Consider the following 16,468-nt stretch of genomic DNA (forward strand, 5'->3'; position numbering starts at 1 on the left):
GGTACACCATGGCTGCATGTGCATCTATAAACCCCCTCCCTCACACATTTTCACCCACTTTTGTGCACCTTTGTTGGAGCAGGATGGTGGGGCAGGGTTTTACTCTTCCTCTGGCACTCACAGCAAGTTCCAGCTCACAGGAATGTCTATTGCAGACATTTCAAATCACAGTCAAAAACCAGGCATCTACTTCAATTTGATTTTAAAAGAAGTCAAGTCCCTTTTTCGAATTACTCAGCTCTCAGATTTCAAAGGCAGGGAGCAGGCTGCATGTGCAACAATCCTGTTTTATTCACTGCCTGTAATTTGTGGTGTGGCTTCTGCTCCCCGTGTCAGGGAGTAACTTTTCAAAGGGAATTAAACAGCAAGCACTGAGCGCCTCTGGGTGAACAAGCTGTTTTCTTTACACCTGAAGACATTACAAGAGAATCCCAGCCTCTATTAACACAACTGCTGAGCTTTCATGGTGGCAGAGGGAAGCTTTTGAGTATGAACTCTCGCTGCTCAGGAACCAAAAGTCAAATGAGAAACATGGAGAATATATCAGTCACAGAAAGCCCATTCGTGCAGGTGTGGAGGGATGCAAACAGGATTGAATCCAACAGTAGCCTGTTTGTAAATATTTGTAAATACTGTTTCATATCACTTGGGTATTGCAAATCTCTGAATTTTTGCTTTCCCAGAATTCCTGCTCTCTCCTGAAAACTCCCATTGGTTTCAAGCTGGCATCTCTCAAGGTCACACTGGTCTGCTATTCACTATTAAAACCACCTCCCATGGAAGAAACCATTAAAAGCATCAGGAATCGGATCACAAGCCATTTACTGCAGAGTGTGTTTCTCCCACTGTGTTTGCTGTGCTCTTAGCTGGCACAAAGGGCTCCCCATCCTGAATGGGGCCTCTGGGCATGATTCTAAATGTTAAACAGTAATTATTTTTTGTTAGTTTTGTTTTAAACAAAACACATGAAAATCAGGGCTTGTGGAACTCCCCAGACAAAAGGCAAGCTTGGGTTATCATAAACTGCCTGGGTCTGCAGCGGATCATTTGCATTGCCTCCTCTGGCACATTCTGGCTCTTAAGGAGGTCAAACTTGCCTTGGCTTTCCCTAGGAGAAAATGTTGTAATGCTTTGTATGACACATGTTTTTAAAGTAATTAAAAAAATAAATATGACTATCTCTACGTAGAGTTTATTTTTATGAGTCTCAGAGAATCGTATTAATTGCTTAATTTATATTTCCATCAGGGTCCATCAATTAAGAGGAATCGCTGGTATTATTATCCTTGTAAAACACCACATCCGTCAAAAACGAAGCAGAGTCAGAGGTCTAACTGTTAATCAGGTCACATTTCACTTCCTGTTGACATTTTTATTTCCCTTGCAGAAAATATTTGACGTTAAGTCTGGGATTATGAGCGCTGTTCAGCGGGTGCAGAGCTGCAGAGCAGCAGCCCTGCTGGTGCAGCTGGGAAGAATTCGCCGCCGGTCGCTCGCCAGGCACCTCTCTAAGCGGCTCAGGGTGGATCGACAGCTATTCATCTTGGTGATGAATGGGAAATCACTCCAAGGTGAAGGTCAGATTTCCATCTGCACCTCAGAAAGCAAGGAACAGGACCAGCAATGGCAGCAGAGGTTGTTCTGTCGTGGCTTTGTTGCAAGCTGAGCAGTTTGAAGAGTTTGGCCAAGGAGGCAAAAATACCATAATGTGATAAATGTGATCAAGTGTTTGCTGCCAGCAGGGATTCAGGAGGCTGGGCTGATGACATGGGAGAGGAGAGGAGAGGACAGCTGTGGTCAAGGATTTGCTTTAACACAAGGCAAACAGGGAGGACAGTTTTGTAGTTAAGGAAATTGGCCCAGAGACAGGGAGGCTTTCAGTTATTCAGAGCCAGTTATTCATAGAAATGTCTTGAGCAACCTTGAATGGGTCATTTAGTTCTCCTGGGGTAAACTGAGCCTCAGAGAGGCACAAAACGTGCCAGCCTGCACAGGCTGGTGTTGGGTGGCTGCTGCATCCTGAGCAATATGGGAAAACCCCTCTCTGCCTCACAAGTTTTTCCTAGTGGACTTGTTAATTTACATCCCAAGATAATCGTCTGACTCAATGTTCACTATCACCAGCACACCACTGGTTCACAGTCTGCAATAAAGAACCAAGAATATTTTCCCTTTGTTCACCATATCAGCTGCAACTTCCCAGAGAAGTCCCCAGTCCTGTTGGTGGAATTTGAGTAATGTGCACTGTTCTTGGGATAGCTGACTTATACCTTGAGAACAACAACCAAACCCAATGTAGCTCATAATCCATTTCTTTCCTATTCTCTCTTTGCTAATGTCTCCCCTCTCTTTATTAATTTTGTCTCATTTATAGAAATAAAGAGATAATTTATTTGCTATTGCTCCTTTCTGATGGAAACACCACCACTGCCAACCCCCCTCCCCACTCCCAATTAAAGTTTTTTTCTCAGAAAATGATGCAGAGCATTGATTAGAGTTATTTGTTAATAGTGATTACGCTGCACTGGAAAAAAAATTCTTTATTAAAAATGTTGCTTGCACCAACACCTGCAAAGGAGAATCCAGTGTAGACACACAGTGAGGGCTCAGACAAAACCAGTAACTTTCTAAAACTGTGGTTCATGTTTTAGCATTTTAATTCACATTCTTCAAACTTGGAATAGTCTAACTACCTCCCCTGCTGTCTGAGCTACAGGTACTTAAAGAGGGGAAGAAATGACACATGTACATCCTTTTTCTCAAACTATGTAAAAGTTTCAACTCTCATTGGGAAGCTGAATTTTTCACCTGAAACATCTGTAGAGAGATATCAAGAGACATTTCAGAAACAACCAAATTCCTCCATTCCTGTGAGCTGGGGTGGAATTAGATCAATGCTGTGGGGCAAAGTCCATTCCTATGGAGTGTAACACACCTACTGGAGGTGCTCTGTTAGCAGCTAAATCTGCAGACCTTGCCTCTTTCTCCTGACACAAAAGGCATGTTTAAGTAATACTAATTCTCAGATAAGCAGATATTTCCTCTTATACATATTTGCTTTTCATGGGGCGTGTGGCATTTTCTCTACAACAAGAGACTCAAAACTTCTCTGGATTGCTCTGTACACTCCCAGTTTGACAGCACTGCTTTGAGACCACTGTGACCCAGAATAAGTTCAGATTTTTATCAGATTCTGCACTAAATCTTTATTTTGCTGAATATTTTACATGTTAGAGTACATGTGTGAGGACCAGAGGGGAAAAGAGCTCTCGCTTGTGGCAGGTGGGGTGAGTGTGAGAAAGCATGGCATTGATGAGGCCAGTGAGAGTGCTTGAAATCACTCTGCAGTCCTGGAACACTCAGGAGTTTCCTGAGGTTTCTGGCTGACTCCCAGCCCCTGGGCAGAGCCAGCAGAGAGGGTCCTCTCCTGCTCATTTAGGGTGAGTCCTTCATATGTGTGCCCCAGGTCTCAACCTTTTGGCACTCCTTGTGCTGAGACAAAAAGAAGCCAAATCCCCTGGATGTACACAGTCCATCTTGTGGATAGAAAGACAAATGTGGGCAATTAAAACCTCCAGTGTAAATAAACACTTCAGCAGAGCTGATCCACTGTTGAGCAGCCAGTTGGCTCCCAGTGCTGCCATGGCTCTCCAGTGTTATTTGGGTCCTCAAGGCCCTCTGAGTCCCAACTTAAGTATTCAAAAGCCACCAGCCTGAAATCACCTCCTGATACAGGTGAAGCCCTGGGTAAATATTGACATCTCCCACCAAAAACTTCTGTACAAAAAAAAAAAAGGAAAAATTATCTGCAATCTCATTGGGAAAGAGTGTGTTCCTTTCCCTTTGTAATATTGCATAACTGCAGCTGAGTGTGAAAGGAAAGCAAGTGCATGTCTGTGTTTTCTCTTATGCATTACCTTCAGAGAAAAGAGGGTTTCTGTTACATCTCTGGTTGCAGCAGATGGAGTAAAATGTTTTTTTTTTTTCCTGTGTATGACTATAACTCCTGAAAAGCTGCCTTCCCAGGTTGATCAAGCAAGTCATGAAAAATGGTCTGTTTATAAAAATGATGACTCTGATCGAGTTAAAGCACTGTAAGGCAGGCAGTACTGTCCCTAAAGAGAGAAAAATAAAGGCTTTATGGAGAAATATCTTGTTTTCCTAATAGCTTGGTTTGGAAACAAGTTTATAAAACACATTAAAATCCCCCAGGGGCTTGAGAACTGCAGTGTTTCTGAACAGTCACATTTACCTTGACCTCACAGCTGTAGGATAAGGAAAGATTGCTTTCTTTTTTAGCCCCAGGAATCCCATACTTGGCATTTATTTAGCACTTGCATCTTAATAGCTCTAGAACCACAAACCAAGAATCCTTGCAGCCCAAACAGAGCAGCAGGTTCAGGCACCTTTACTATGACCTGTCTTTCACCCCTTTCCTCATCTGCCTGAATGAAAGCCAGCCCTGAGGGGCTCTTGCCTGCCAGGTTAGAAATTTTCCACAAAAGTCCAGCAGGATACTCAGAGACATAGTTGAAGAAAAAAATGTTTCATGGAGGTTGCAAAGAACAATTTTGATTTTGATCATATTCAAAGTACTGTTAAGGTTAAGGGCTATGGAATAGAGAGTCAGGATTTCCTTTTGTTTGTGGTTTGTGGTGTTTGGTTTTTTTTTTTTTTTAATTTTTGTTTTGTTTCTTTGGTTTAATTTTGTTTTTTATTTGTGATCTTGTTCTTGTTTTGGTTTGCTTTTGGGGTTTTTTAAAATTTTATTTTCTTTTATTTGACCATCACATTTTGTAATCCTGTTGCCTGCTTTTAAACCTTAGGAAGATCTTGGCTCACCAAGTTTTTACCTCTCACCAGTTTATTATGCAAAGTACTTGGGAAACAAAACATGGAAAGGAGAAACAGGGACCAGTAAGTGCACAAGCCAAAACCAGACCCTGCCAGGTTTTAAAATGGATCAGCTTCTCCCCTGTCTCTTGCTGCCCTCACTAATGCACTGGGATTTTTATTTTATTATTTTGACTCAGCAAATTAATGGGAAAGTGGCTGAATGTAAGACTAGCAAGGGAGATTTCTTAGTGTGTGTTCTGTAAAGTGACAGTGCTTTATTTCCTTGACCACAGCACCAATGTACAAAGTGCCTTAGGGGCATTGTAATCACTAAAGACAAATCACACAAGTGAAGAGTGCATTTTGTTTACCAGAGGGTTCTGTCAATGTCCACCCAGTGTTCTCATTCTCCTGGCTTGTAAGATATGGTTTGGGGCAGTTTATTCTATTTCTATCTGTCAGAGGTGGGGCAGTTCTCTTCTGTTCATGGGGCAGTTTTTTCTTTATCTCTCCCACCCCCAATCCTTCCTCCAGATCTCTGCTGTCCATGGCCACTGAGTGTCCCTGCATGGCTGATCCAATTCCATCATCCCATGGGGAGATGCTCTGCCCAGGGGAGGAGCCAAGCATTCCTACCTGGATATAATCTGATGTTTGGAACACCAGAGCAGCCTTTGCCCACTGCACTCCCAAAGGAGCAGCTTTCTGCTGCCCTGCATTCCCAGAGGAGCAGCCTTTTCCCACTGCATTCCCAGAGGGAGCCCAGGCCCATCTCCAGCAGCCCTGGAGCTGCAGAGGAAAACTCCCCCCTTGTGCAGGATCCCTGCTCCAGCAGAGCCACAGCTGGCACTGCAGGAGGGCTGAGCCACCATGGGATGGGGCTGTGCCATCATCCTGACACACAGGGGGCCAGGGCATGGTTCTGACTCTGGCAGTGTTGTTTTGTATTACTGCATTTTTATTTTATTTTAATTTTCTTCCCTATTAAAGAACTGTTATTCCTACTCCCATATCTTTGCCTGAGAGCCCCTTAATTTCAAAATTATTATAATTCCGAGGGAGGGGGTTTACATTTTCCATTTCAGGGTAGGCTCCTGCCTTCCTTGGCAGACACCTGTCTTTTCAAACCAAGACACTCATGTTCCCCTAGAACATGAAATCCTCTTCAAACAGAGTAGAATGTGGGCATTGGTGTGTTCCTGGAGCTCTCAGCTGCTCCATTAGGCTCACATTAGATGAGCAGCTCGATTTCTTTCCATGAATGGCACAGCATTGTGGGTGTGGGATGCCTGGAAAAAACACTGCCTCCAGACTGGAGGAGCCAGCTGCTGCTGAAGGGGGCTCTGAGAGGTTTGTGGGGTGTTGCCTGCTGCCTGAGCATTCTGTGGCTAAAGACCAGAGGAGGAGAATAAAGTCAAAGGAAATTTTAAGGAGAGTTCTCTCTCCTTTATATATAAAGGAGAATGTAAGGTGGGAGATAATGGAGGTCGTAGTAGTAATAATGATAATAATGACAACAATAACAATCACCTTTTACAATAACCATGAAGAATTTATCTAAAAAAAATGAGTGCACAGCAATATAGACTGTAAGATAGGGCTGCCATTTCATATTCCTAGTGACTAGACCTTGCACCCCATTTTCATTCCCAAGTATGCCTTTTTACTTTTATACTTTTAACCATTGGTTTAGATTTATAGCAGCTTAGAACACTGGAATCTAAAATCATGATGGGAACCCCCCTGATATTAACTCCATATGGATATTAACCTTCAATTATAATGCACTGTTTCACCCTACTGAACGATTATACTGAATTTTTGAAACAAAGACTACCACTGGAAAAAAAGAAAGCTTTTTTTTTAATATTAATTTTTTCAGGTGTAAGACACCATTTTAAAAAAGCCATGTGTATAAAAATAAAAAATTGTCCAGTCATCCTATGCATTATATAGTACTTAACTAAGAAGAATAGGCATTGACTATAGATTTAAAAACTCAGTGGATCCCTGAGAGCCACTATGTAATCTTACGAATGCAATTATGATTCAAAGCAAATGTTAAAATCAATATCTTTATGACTCATCATCAGCAACACATCCCTCAGAAGAGAAAGCTGACGATGGAGTTAACTGATGGATGCCTTTCCTGTAATGCTGCTCAGGGCAAATAATTTTACAGCACATTCCAGAGCGCTGAATGACCTGGAGAGATGACAAACCCCTTTGTGAATCCCTTGGGAGCTGAACCAGGGAAAGGTGGAAATTACCAGCAAAAAACCTGACTTGCTGAAAAAATGGTTACATTTTTCTCAGCCGGATCCTCTCTACCCACCAAAATGAGGATGGTGCTGCAGCAGCCTTCCCAGATTAAATCAGATGACAAAGAGCTGTGCTGAGGAACTGAAAGTGTGTGAGTTCATCCTGCTTTTACCTACATGCAGACACTGTACTCTGAAAATCTCTGCATTCCATTTAAAAATCTTAAAGGTGGACAGCTTAATCCTTCAGGGCATTCCTATAGCCTAGCAAGCTTTGACCCTTTTCAGCAGATCTATAGGAAGTTATAGCCTGACTTCTTCCATACATGGCATGCACTTGGTGAAGAAGTCTTGGTCACCTTTTTGTGACAGTTTCTTTCCACAGCTGTGTCCTTTAGATCAGAAAACAGGTTGTAAGGGAGACCTTTACAGCCTTCCAGGGACCTTTTAAGATTGAGGAACAGGGAGCAGAGGGCTTGGCACCCTTTGGGCTGCTGCACTAGTGCAATGTGAGGAGCATTGAAGGGATACAGGGGTCCCTGGGCTGGAGGTGGGGGTGTTTCTTTCCAGTCTGAGAGTCACCCTTGCTCTGATCTCTAGCTTTAAAGGAAACCCCTCCCTGCTTCTTCTATTTAATGAGGAGGGGGAGACATAAGTCCTGGGAAAGACCTTATCAGCATGTACTTTCTTAACTCCTTGGCCTGAGAGTTGTTGGGAATTTCTAAGTGGATGCAGCTGCTGCCTCCCATTGATTTGAGAGGATGGTCTATGGGTCAGAATTGCTGTTTCCTCTGAAACAGGCATGCACTGGATGCTTCCAGCAATGATGTGGTGCTTGTCTGCCATGCACCATCTACACTGGATATTTAATGAAGCAGTGAGAGATGCCAGGATGCTTTCCTGGGGCTCATGGAGGGAGGGAGGCTGACTTGCCTTCACAGGTTTCAGGGGAATTTCCCTTGGAGATCTGAGACGAAAACACACCTGCCCCAGCAGAAAAGTGAGCATTGCTACAAGCTTCTTTACAAGTAGGTGAAGACTGAGGTGAATACTATTGGGAACTGTGCTTTGGAGATCATGAGAATGCCTCAGAACACAGCATGCAGGACAGCAGACAGGGGTGGCTCTGCCCACCTCCAGAGGTCACCTGGTGTGGCAGCCACCATAGTCAGAGGTAATTTATCCTTTGGGATAATCAATGCTGCCTTAGGATAGGGATGACTGGGAGGATTTCTTAACAAGAACATGCTTGGGTTTGTTTTTACCTATAGCAACCTTTATTTCTCCATGCTTCCTTTCTGTCAAACACGTGTTGGCAATGTGTCAGAGTGTGAGGAGCAAGCTGAGCCTCCAAAACCAGACTTTGACACACATGGAGAGTCTTGAGAACCCTTTTTTGCAGTGGAGGGACCTCAGGAACACAGGCTGCATTTCTTGTTTGTTCTCAGCCTCATGCTGGTCTCTACTTCTTGTTGGCTCCTCAGCAGCTCCCCAGGGGCCAGCTGGTGAGCAGTGGCTGATTGCAATCAGCAGGTGAGAAATGCAGGGTCTCAGAAGGGAATTGCCTCCAACCCTGAGACATGTTCTGGGAAATGGGGAGCATCCAGAAAAAGAAAGGGAGAGGTCTTAAACCTGGACTTCTGTGAGAAGCAGTACTTGAGAAAGACATGGGTGCACAGGACAACTTACATTTGCTTTTAGTAGAGTTATAATGGAATGATTTACTGTTAACAGGTGGGAATCTTTCAGCACTCACCTCTGGTGGCTTCCAGTGGCAGTCTAGTGTCACTTAATGCTCATTTCCATGTTTTGGGGTTTTTTTGCAAGGCTGTAAGAAGCATCCTTCTGAATCCCAAAGGACAGTGAGGGTACAGAGAGTACCTTGCCCTTGGGCCAGCAGCTCAAATGTGGAAGGTTTGTCTGGAAGGTGCCTGAGTGACCTTGATGGTCAGTCAGTCACCTCAGGCTGTGGGAAGATTTCTGCCTTGCTGTGAGCTTTGTTTGGGAACCTGGGATGCCAAACACAATCTTTGGCACAAGTGTGTGGTCGGTGTCTTTGTAGCAGAGACTGCTTTCAGGTGATTTTCTCTGAGCTAAGGATATCTCTACCATCTTGTCATCAGAGCCCACAGCAGAGGAAGCAGTGATTAAATCTGCAAGGAGAATTTGATGCTTTCTCATCTTCAGAAGATCCTTAGAGGTCAAGGTTGAGTCACAAAAGCTTGCCAGGCAGCAATGTAAGCTTCTCTGTTGATAAATTCGAGAGGACTTCATGGCCAGCAGTACAGAATCTTGACAGGTGCTCAGTTATCCCAGCAGTAGGTGTGTTACAGGACACATGAAGCTATGGATGACAGATACATGTTTGAACAGCTCCATGTTTTAACAGGCTATTGTAAGCCTAAGGTTTCTCTGAGGTAGAAAATAGGGTCATTTCTAGGCTGTTTAAGCAATGAGAAGATTTCAGGCCTGCAGAAAAATAGACACCACTGTCTTATCCAAAAGAAATCCCACATTAGCTCTCATGTAGGGATTGCTGGTGTAGTGAATATTGGTGTTAGCATATGTGCTGAGCAGTTCCACTTCAGTGATGCTGCATGCAGCTGCTGAAATGGAAAAGCATTGAACAGGCTGGGAACAATGGGGGAGATCCCTGGATTCTCATGTGAGCTGCAGTCCTTGTTTTTTTGTCTGCAATGATGCCCTGGGATCATCAAGGGCAAATTCTGCCAGATAGAGATCAGTGCACGGGCAGAAAAAGTAATTAACATTTTATTATCATCCCCTTCATGTGCAATTAAAATCGAGTCGATTCCCTTTCAGATAAAGATGCATAAATAAGTAGAGGCTGGCTGGTGGTCCTAAAGCAGACAAAGGTAGACTGAAAGTCAAAAAAGATCACCTGTCAGTTCAGTCCCTCACACTGAGATGCTGCAGGAAAAGGAGACAAACAGAGCACATGGGAAATGGCATGCAGCGAGAGAGCATGCAGACAGCTTTTTGTTGTTGTAATTTCAAAACCCAATTTTAGTTGCTGTGGGTTTACAGGTTAATGAAACAATACATTCCTTCCAGAGAAACAGCTGTTTGGTGCATCATTTTAATCACAACCTGGTGATACCCACCCATGGGAGTTCATCTGAGCTGCCAAGTAACTTTTCCAACATAGAATGAAGACAGTCCTGAGTCTGTAGCTGGAGAACTGAACAAGTGGAAACAATTGAGCACATTGAAATGCTTCTCCATCCCTTGCATGCGTGTCTGTGAGCAGAAAACACTGCAGAACACAAAACACTTTGTCACAGGGGGACAGCACACACAGAGTCACTGGTGCTGACCATCAGCTGGTGTGGAATGGCACAGCACATCTGATGCCAGCTGAGTGCACCCCAGCATTTCACCCAATAAGGAGTTTATTGAAGTGCTCTGTTTGGTCAGGCTGCTGAAATTGAAAAATCTCTGGAATCAGGGCTCCTCGGGTCAGACTAATTATTGGTCACTTAGCCTGACATTAATTATTGCAGCAACCATGCGGGATAAGAACAGGCTTCTGCCAGTTGAGGATAAACAGCGCTAGCGACACTCCCTAAAAATCAGACAATGTGTCTGGTGAAAGCTTTTAGAGCCTTTCACAAGCTGCAAAAGGGCACAAAAGTGATCAAAGGTGGTAGGGTGGGTGCGTTATGTTCTCATTAGAGCATCACTGCCAATTTATTGCAGCAAAAAGCCAAGAAATGCTAAGCCTTGTCTGTGTAAAAAAAGCCCCACTGTGCTCCTTATGCGACATTTAGGATATTCAGGGGTTGGGCACGTGGGGGGTTCTGTGGATTGGCCCACACTGCAGCCTGGATCTCTGAAAGAGCCAAGGAAGGAAGGGCAGAGAGGGCAGTGAGGTCGCCATGACAAAGATCTCACCCCTGGCTGCAGTGAGGGCATGGCAGGCACTAGCTTGGGGCCTGGACTCTCTAAAACCAGACAGCACATGGGCTCCCCAGGATTTCACCATGATGAAAACCCACTGATTCTCACCAGACTGTTAATTTTTAGGCATGCAAAGGAATAGCATTGCTGTCTTAGGCACATGCTTCCAGACACACGTTTATTTGATAAGGTGGATTGATTTTTTCCCTTCTTTGCTTCCTTATGGCCTGGATCCTGCTGCCTTTGAATTATGTGGTTTCTGTAGTGTAAGATCAAAAACATCTCAGCAGCTCTTGAATAAGAAGAATCCTACACCCCAACTGTCCATCCCCACACAGCCATCTGTCTGCTGTCCTTCTCATGGACAGGCTAATATGCTGGTGGAAGAAATCCTATTATCTGGGGAGCAATGGGGATTTGGCCATTTATTTACAACAAAATTTGTTGCATTATAGACCCTGTGCAGTAGCAACAGGCAACCCTCATTTTGTTCCTTACTGTACAAGCTAAATAGGGATTGCAGGTCACAGTGGTGTGAGCAGCTCTGGACCTCTCAGCTCAATCCCTGCTGGCATCAGCTGATCCCAGGAGCTTTAGAGGTGTCACTCCCAGACTGGTGAGAGCAGCTGGAAGATTTGGAGCCATCACCAACACCTCCAGGTCAGGGTTTGGCTGCAGTTCAGCATCTGCATGGTGAAGCCTGGGGAACTCAGTAGGAGCTCTGCACACTACTGTAAAATAGAGGCAAAGGATTAACAAAGCCCTGAAATGCTCCAAAGAGCTGAGTGTGCCACATGAGGCTCTGCTCCAGCTGGGGAGGCTTCAGGATTTACATGTGCAGGAGTAACCATTACAATTCTATAAAGATACTAAAATTCAGAAGTTTAGTGTAGTGGTGTACATTTGCCCTGCCTTGAGATAGACCTTGAGGTGTGTGAAAAATGTCAATCATGGTTTTTAAAATTTTAAAAGTTTGATAGTAACAAAATGGTTATAAAAATAGGAATACAATTAGAGTAATAATAATTTGGACAATTTGATTTGGGACAATATGAGACAATAGAAACAAAGAGTTAAATAGGACAGTCTGGGTACCTTTTCTGGGCAAAATAAGCCTGAAAAAGGACACCCATTAACAGAGGATTAACCCTTAAAAACAATAACTTGTTGCATATTCATACACCTCATACATGATGCACAAATTCCATTCAAATACAGGATTCTGTCTGGTCATCTTCAACTTCTTCCTCTTTATCCTAACGGCATCATCCTGCCCGAGTGAGGCGGGAAGAAGTTCATTTCTCCTGATAATGGAGCAATAAATTCTCTTTCTCTGAAAGATTTAGGTGTCCTGTGGCTGCTATCTCAGTGTGAGTCCTTTCTTTAGAAAAAAAAGAATCCTACATAGCATAGTTTCTATTTTAACATTTTGTTATAACCTAAAACTATATTTAACACACTATTTAGGAGAATTAATGCAGCATTACTTTCTAACACAACACATATAATATTCATTTTAATATTTGTGAAAAACCAATCATAAAATACGCATTTTTCACAAGGTGTCTTGAGATGGACCTAAATCCTCTTCCCTCTTTGCTTTCTCAACCATAGCACCCCATATCCATGGAGAGAAGGACACTGAAGGGAATGGAAGAGCAGTGTCCTGATGAGCTGAGGACTCCCCACCTCTGTGTCTGCTGTTCTGAGCTCAGCTGAATCTGCCTGGTGACACCTGCCCATTTCCAGGGGACAGTGACACATGTGAGAGGAATAGTGGATTTGTCTTTACAAATAAGCTGTGGGTCTGCTGGTAGATAAAATTGGCACTGGGAGATAAAAGAAACAATGGGAAGACTTCCACTGATTGATGAGTGGAAAAAGATATTTGCTTTTACAAATAAACTTTAAGTTTGCTGATAAAGGAAATTAGACATTGAAAGATGAAAGAAACAATGGAGAAGAAAAACCCTAAATTCCATAAGAATTAAAAATTAAAAGGGAGGGTTATACATTAGAGGGGAACCTCTGGTATCAGGCATTCTGGGCAGTCTGTACCTCTCAAGTACCTCAGCCAATGGGGAAAGAGAGAAGGGGAAAGCGGCTGGGAAATTGGGATAAAAAGGGAGGCTGTGTCCTCCAAAAATCTGAGAGATCCCAGGGGAATGCCCCATGGCCTCTCCCTTTATCCCAATAAAGTAAAAGGACTCCTCTGTCTCCTTTTTGGACATAAACCTCTGGTGTTTGTGGATTAATTTTCCCAACACATGGCAGCTGCTGCCCTGCAGAGCAGCCCAGGCAAAGGGAAATCCCAATGCAGTGCAGGGAACTGCTCTGGGGTTCAGCACTGACCTCCCAGCCTCTCATTTCCCAGCAGTGCAGCTCAGGGCTGATGGGGAGGGACGGACCAGCTGCAAAAGGCAAGGGTGAGAGGGCACCTGTGTGTGAGTGCAAGTGCTTTGCCAGCACTGCAGCTCTGCACTGGGTTTCAGAGTGCTGCTGGCACTGGGAGGTGTGCTGATCATCAAAACCTGGAGAGGAGCTTCTGAAGCAGCGTCTGCTGCCATCCAGCCCGCCCCTGGTTTTCAGAGGAAAGAAACTGTCTGGCTATAAAAGCATCTCCTCCTTGGGAACGTGCTGGAGAGCTCTGATACAGCCACCACCTCCCAGGGGAGGCTGGGCTCCCCGGCACCTCAGCAAATTCAGGCTGAAATGTTTTTCGTTGTTTGAAGTTTTGCTGGCCACTCCTTTTCCTTTGTGGCTGTAGATCAGAGAGTGAGAGAGAGAGAGAGAGCAGAGAAAGCAGATGGTTTGTCTAAACAAAGGTCAGACTGGCTGCTCAGGAGGCAGCAGAGCAGTGTTGTTCTGCAATGAGCCGTGTAACGCTGTCAGGTCACACAGCCAGAGTCCCCTGGGGAAGGTGAAAGCATTACCCCACTGATACCATTGCTATCTTGTATGAAAGCCTGCACAAACACACACAGATTGTGCAATTAGCTAATACTCTGACAGCTAGTACCTTCTAAGTGACTCAGATAAGATCAGGGAGTAAAAGCAGCAGAACCTCCTGCTTATAACTTCCTAGGGTGCAAAACCATGCCCCAAACAAGAAAACCTTGTTTCCAGCTATGTACACAGCCTGTTGCCAAATGAAGTTAAACATACTCAAGAGAGAGACATGAAGGTAACTAGCACTGACTACTCCAGCAGCTGAACCTATGAGGGCAGAGGAAAGCTAAAATTCATTCTTTGCATAGCATCAAAGACAGAGCTAAAACAAAATGTGAGCAAGCTGCATAATCAGGTTACTCAAAGTTGTCTTTTACTTCTCATTCCTCAAAAAAGAAGCATTGTTTTCCATCTAACAATGTCTGTAGCCAAAATGTAAAGCTCTCGGGGGAATAAGTGAAATTCCATACCCTTTCAGTAGAGCAGACGTCACTAATTACCTTCTTACCTTGTAGAATGTCAAATTAGGTGGAAAAAATAGATCAAGCTACTCTTAAGCACAGTGATTAAAGTGATCAAAAGCTCATAACAGCACAGAGAGTGCAGCGTGGTTTAGCTGTGCTCTAACACCTGCACTTCAGGATGGAAGATAACAGAGGCCAGGAGAAATGTAAACATGAACATTTTGCAAATGCTGACATTGAATTTCACAAATCATCCCAAATGTGGGCTTTGGGATTTAATCTCAAACTTCAATCTCAAGCTATGTTTTCCAAAACAAGGCAAGGCTTGTGGAAAGAGGTAATATCCTCTCTTCTGACCTTCAATTATCCTGGCTACAAAACTCTGTTATGCCATTATCCTGGAGGCTTACTGATATTATTGTAGAATTTTAAGGGAGTTAGAATATTCTGAAATATAAGATGCTGTGCAGATTTAAAAGACCCACGACAACTTCTGTGTCAGCATTCAAGCCAACTTTCAGATTTTATTCTAAATTTTACACAGCCATCCCCCTCTCTATCAGGAACAGAAGGATGGATCTGATTACTTCATTAAATTTAATATTTTTCCTGTCAGTGCTACTGTGTGCACTAAGTGTTGAGTGCCTCTTCACATTTGGAACCACCCCATGCAAAGTTCAAAGCCTGGACTTTTCCTGGGTGTCTTCAAGAAGCAGAAGTGTCTAAGCCAGCAGATTAAATTCCTTGCATAGTCCATGGTGAAACACAGGTATCAAGGGAGGGTGATTTATTCAAACTCCCAGCTCCCTTCCTGGCCCTCAAGGCAACACAGCTTCCTAATGCAGACCATGCTCCTATCATGAGAGCTGCCAGTGATAGAGCAAGAATTAGGTGCAATAGACCCAATAACTTATCCAGTGTCATACTGGGAGCCTGTGAGAGGTCAAAACTTAAAATCATGTTTCCCTTGGTCCTAAAGTATTCCATTGTAAGCTAATTATTTTGTTGCTTTGACTGTTTCCTCAGCAAGGTGGCAGATAAGTTCCTCTTGGATATTTAGGTTTGTCCAAGCCAAGAATCTGCAAGAAGCAGGTGAAAACTGAGAAATGGCAGTCACAGTGTCCATAGGGGTCCTCTTGTACAGCCCATGGGGATGAGAGAACCTATGTGAAGTGCAATAGAATTGGAGTTAAACCTCTGAACCCCATATGAAATATATGTTTTCATAAAGAAATCCCCCAGGTGAATAATATTTTTTTGTTGTGAGGTCATTTGTCTAAGCAATGGCAAATAAATACTCATCTGTGGCTGTAAGCCAGAATCCTCTAAACACTGTTGCATTAGTTTGGAGCAGGACTAAATTGGACCCAGCATATCTAACAGGATGTTTGATAATCATCATTTGGGTTAGGCTGCTTTGAGGGATCTACAGTGATTGCTTCTGCTCTTGGCCTTGCATTTCTTCAGCAGACGATGGGGACAATTCAACAAAGTTTTCACAGACATTATTGGACATTCTGGAGAAGATAGGATTAAGACTTATGAAATACATAGAAGTATTTGGCATCCTCATAAAGTGTTGCAAGGAAACTCATTTTCTCCTTGAAACTGAGCAAAATTCAACCCCAAGGTGCAGGGACATTACATTTTGCACAGAAAAGGAGAGCTGCAAAGAAATCAGGAATGGGAAACTTTGAAATCACGTTGCTAACCAAAAGAACTGTTCTGCTAATTTGCATTTTCTGTCTTGCAAAATGTGATTGGGGAAGAAACCCCCTTCCCTCCCCCCAGTCCTTTATTTCTTATCTAGCAGTGATTTTTTAATAAAAGGTAGGCAATGTTCCTGTCATCCCTCTGTTCATTAGCAAATCATCTGGAATCACTCCTGCTGCATGGAATCATTCATGGGTGATGGAATCAGCCATCTCCATCTTTGGGAAGCAGGAAGCAGTGTCAGAGGAGCACTGCTCATTGCAGAGTGCCCCAGGATCTCTGTGGGACAGGCAGGGAGAGGGAGAGGAGCTGCCTGGAGACTGC

The sequence above is a fragment of the Agelaius phoeniceus genome, chromosome 2 (assembly GCF_051311805.1).
Source record: "Agelaius phoeniceus isolate bAgePho1 chromosome 2, bAgePho1.hap1, whole genome shotgun sequence".
Taxonomy (NCBI): domain Eukaryota; kingdom Metazoa; phylum Chordata; class Aves; order Passeriformes; family Icteridae; genus Agelaius; species Agelaius phoeniceus.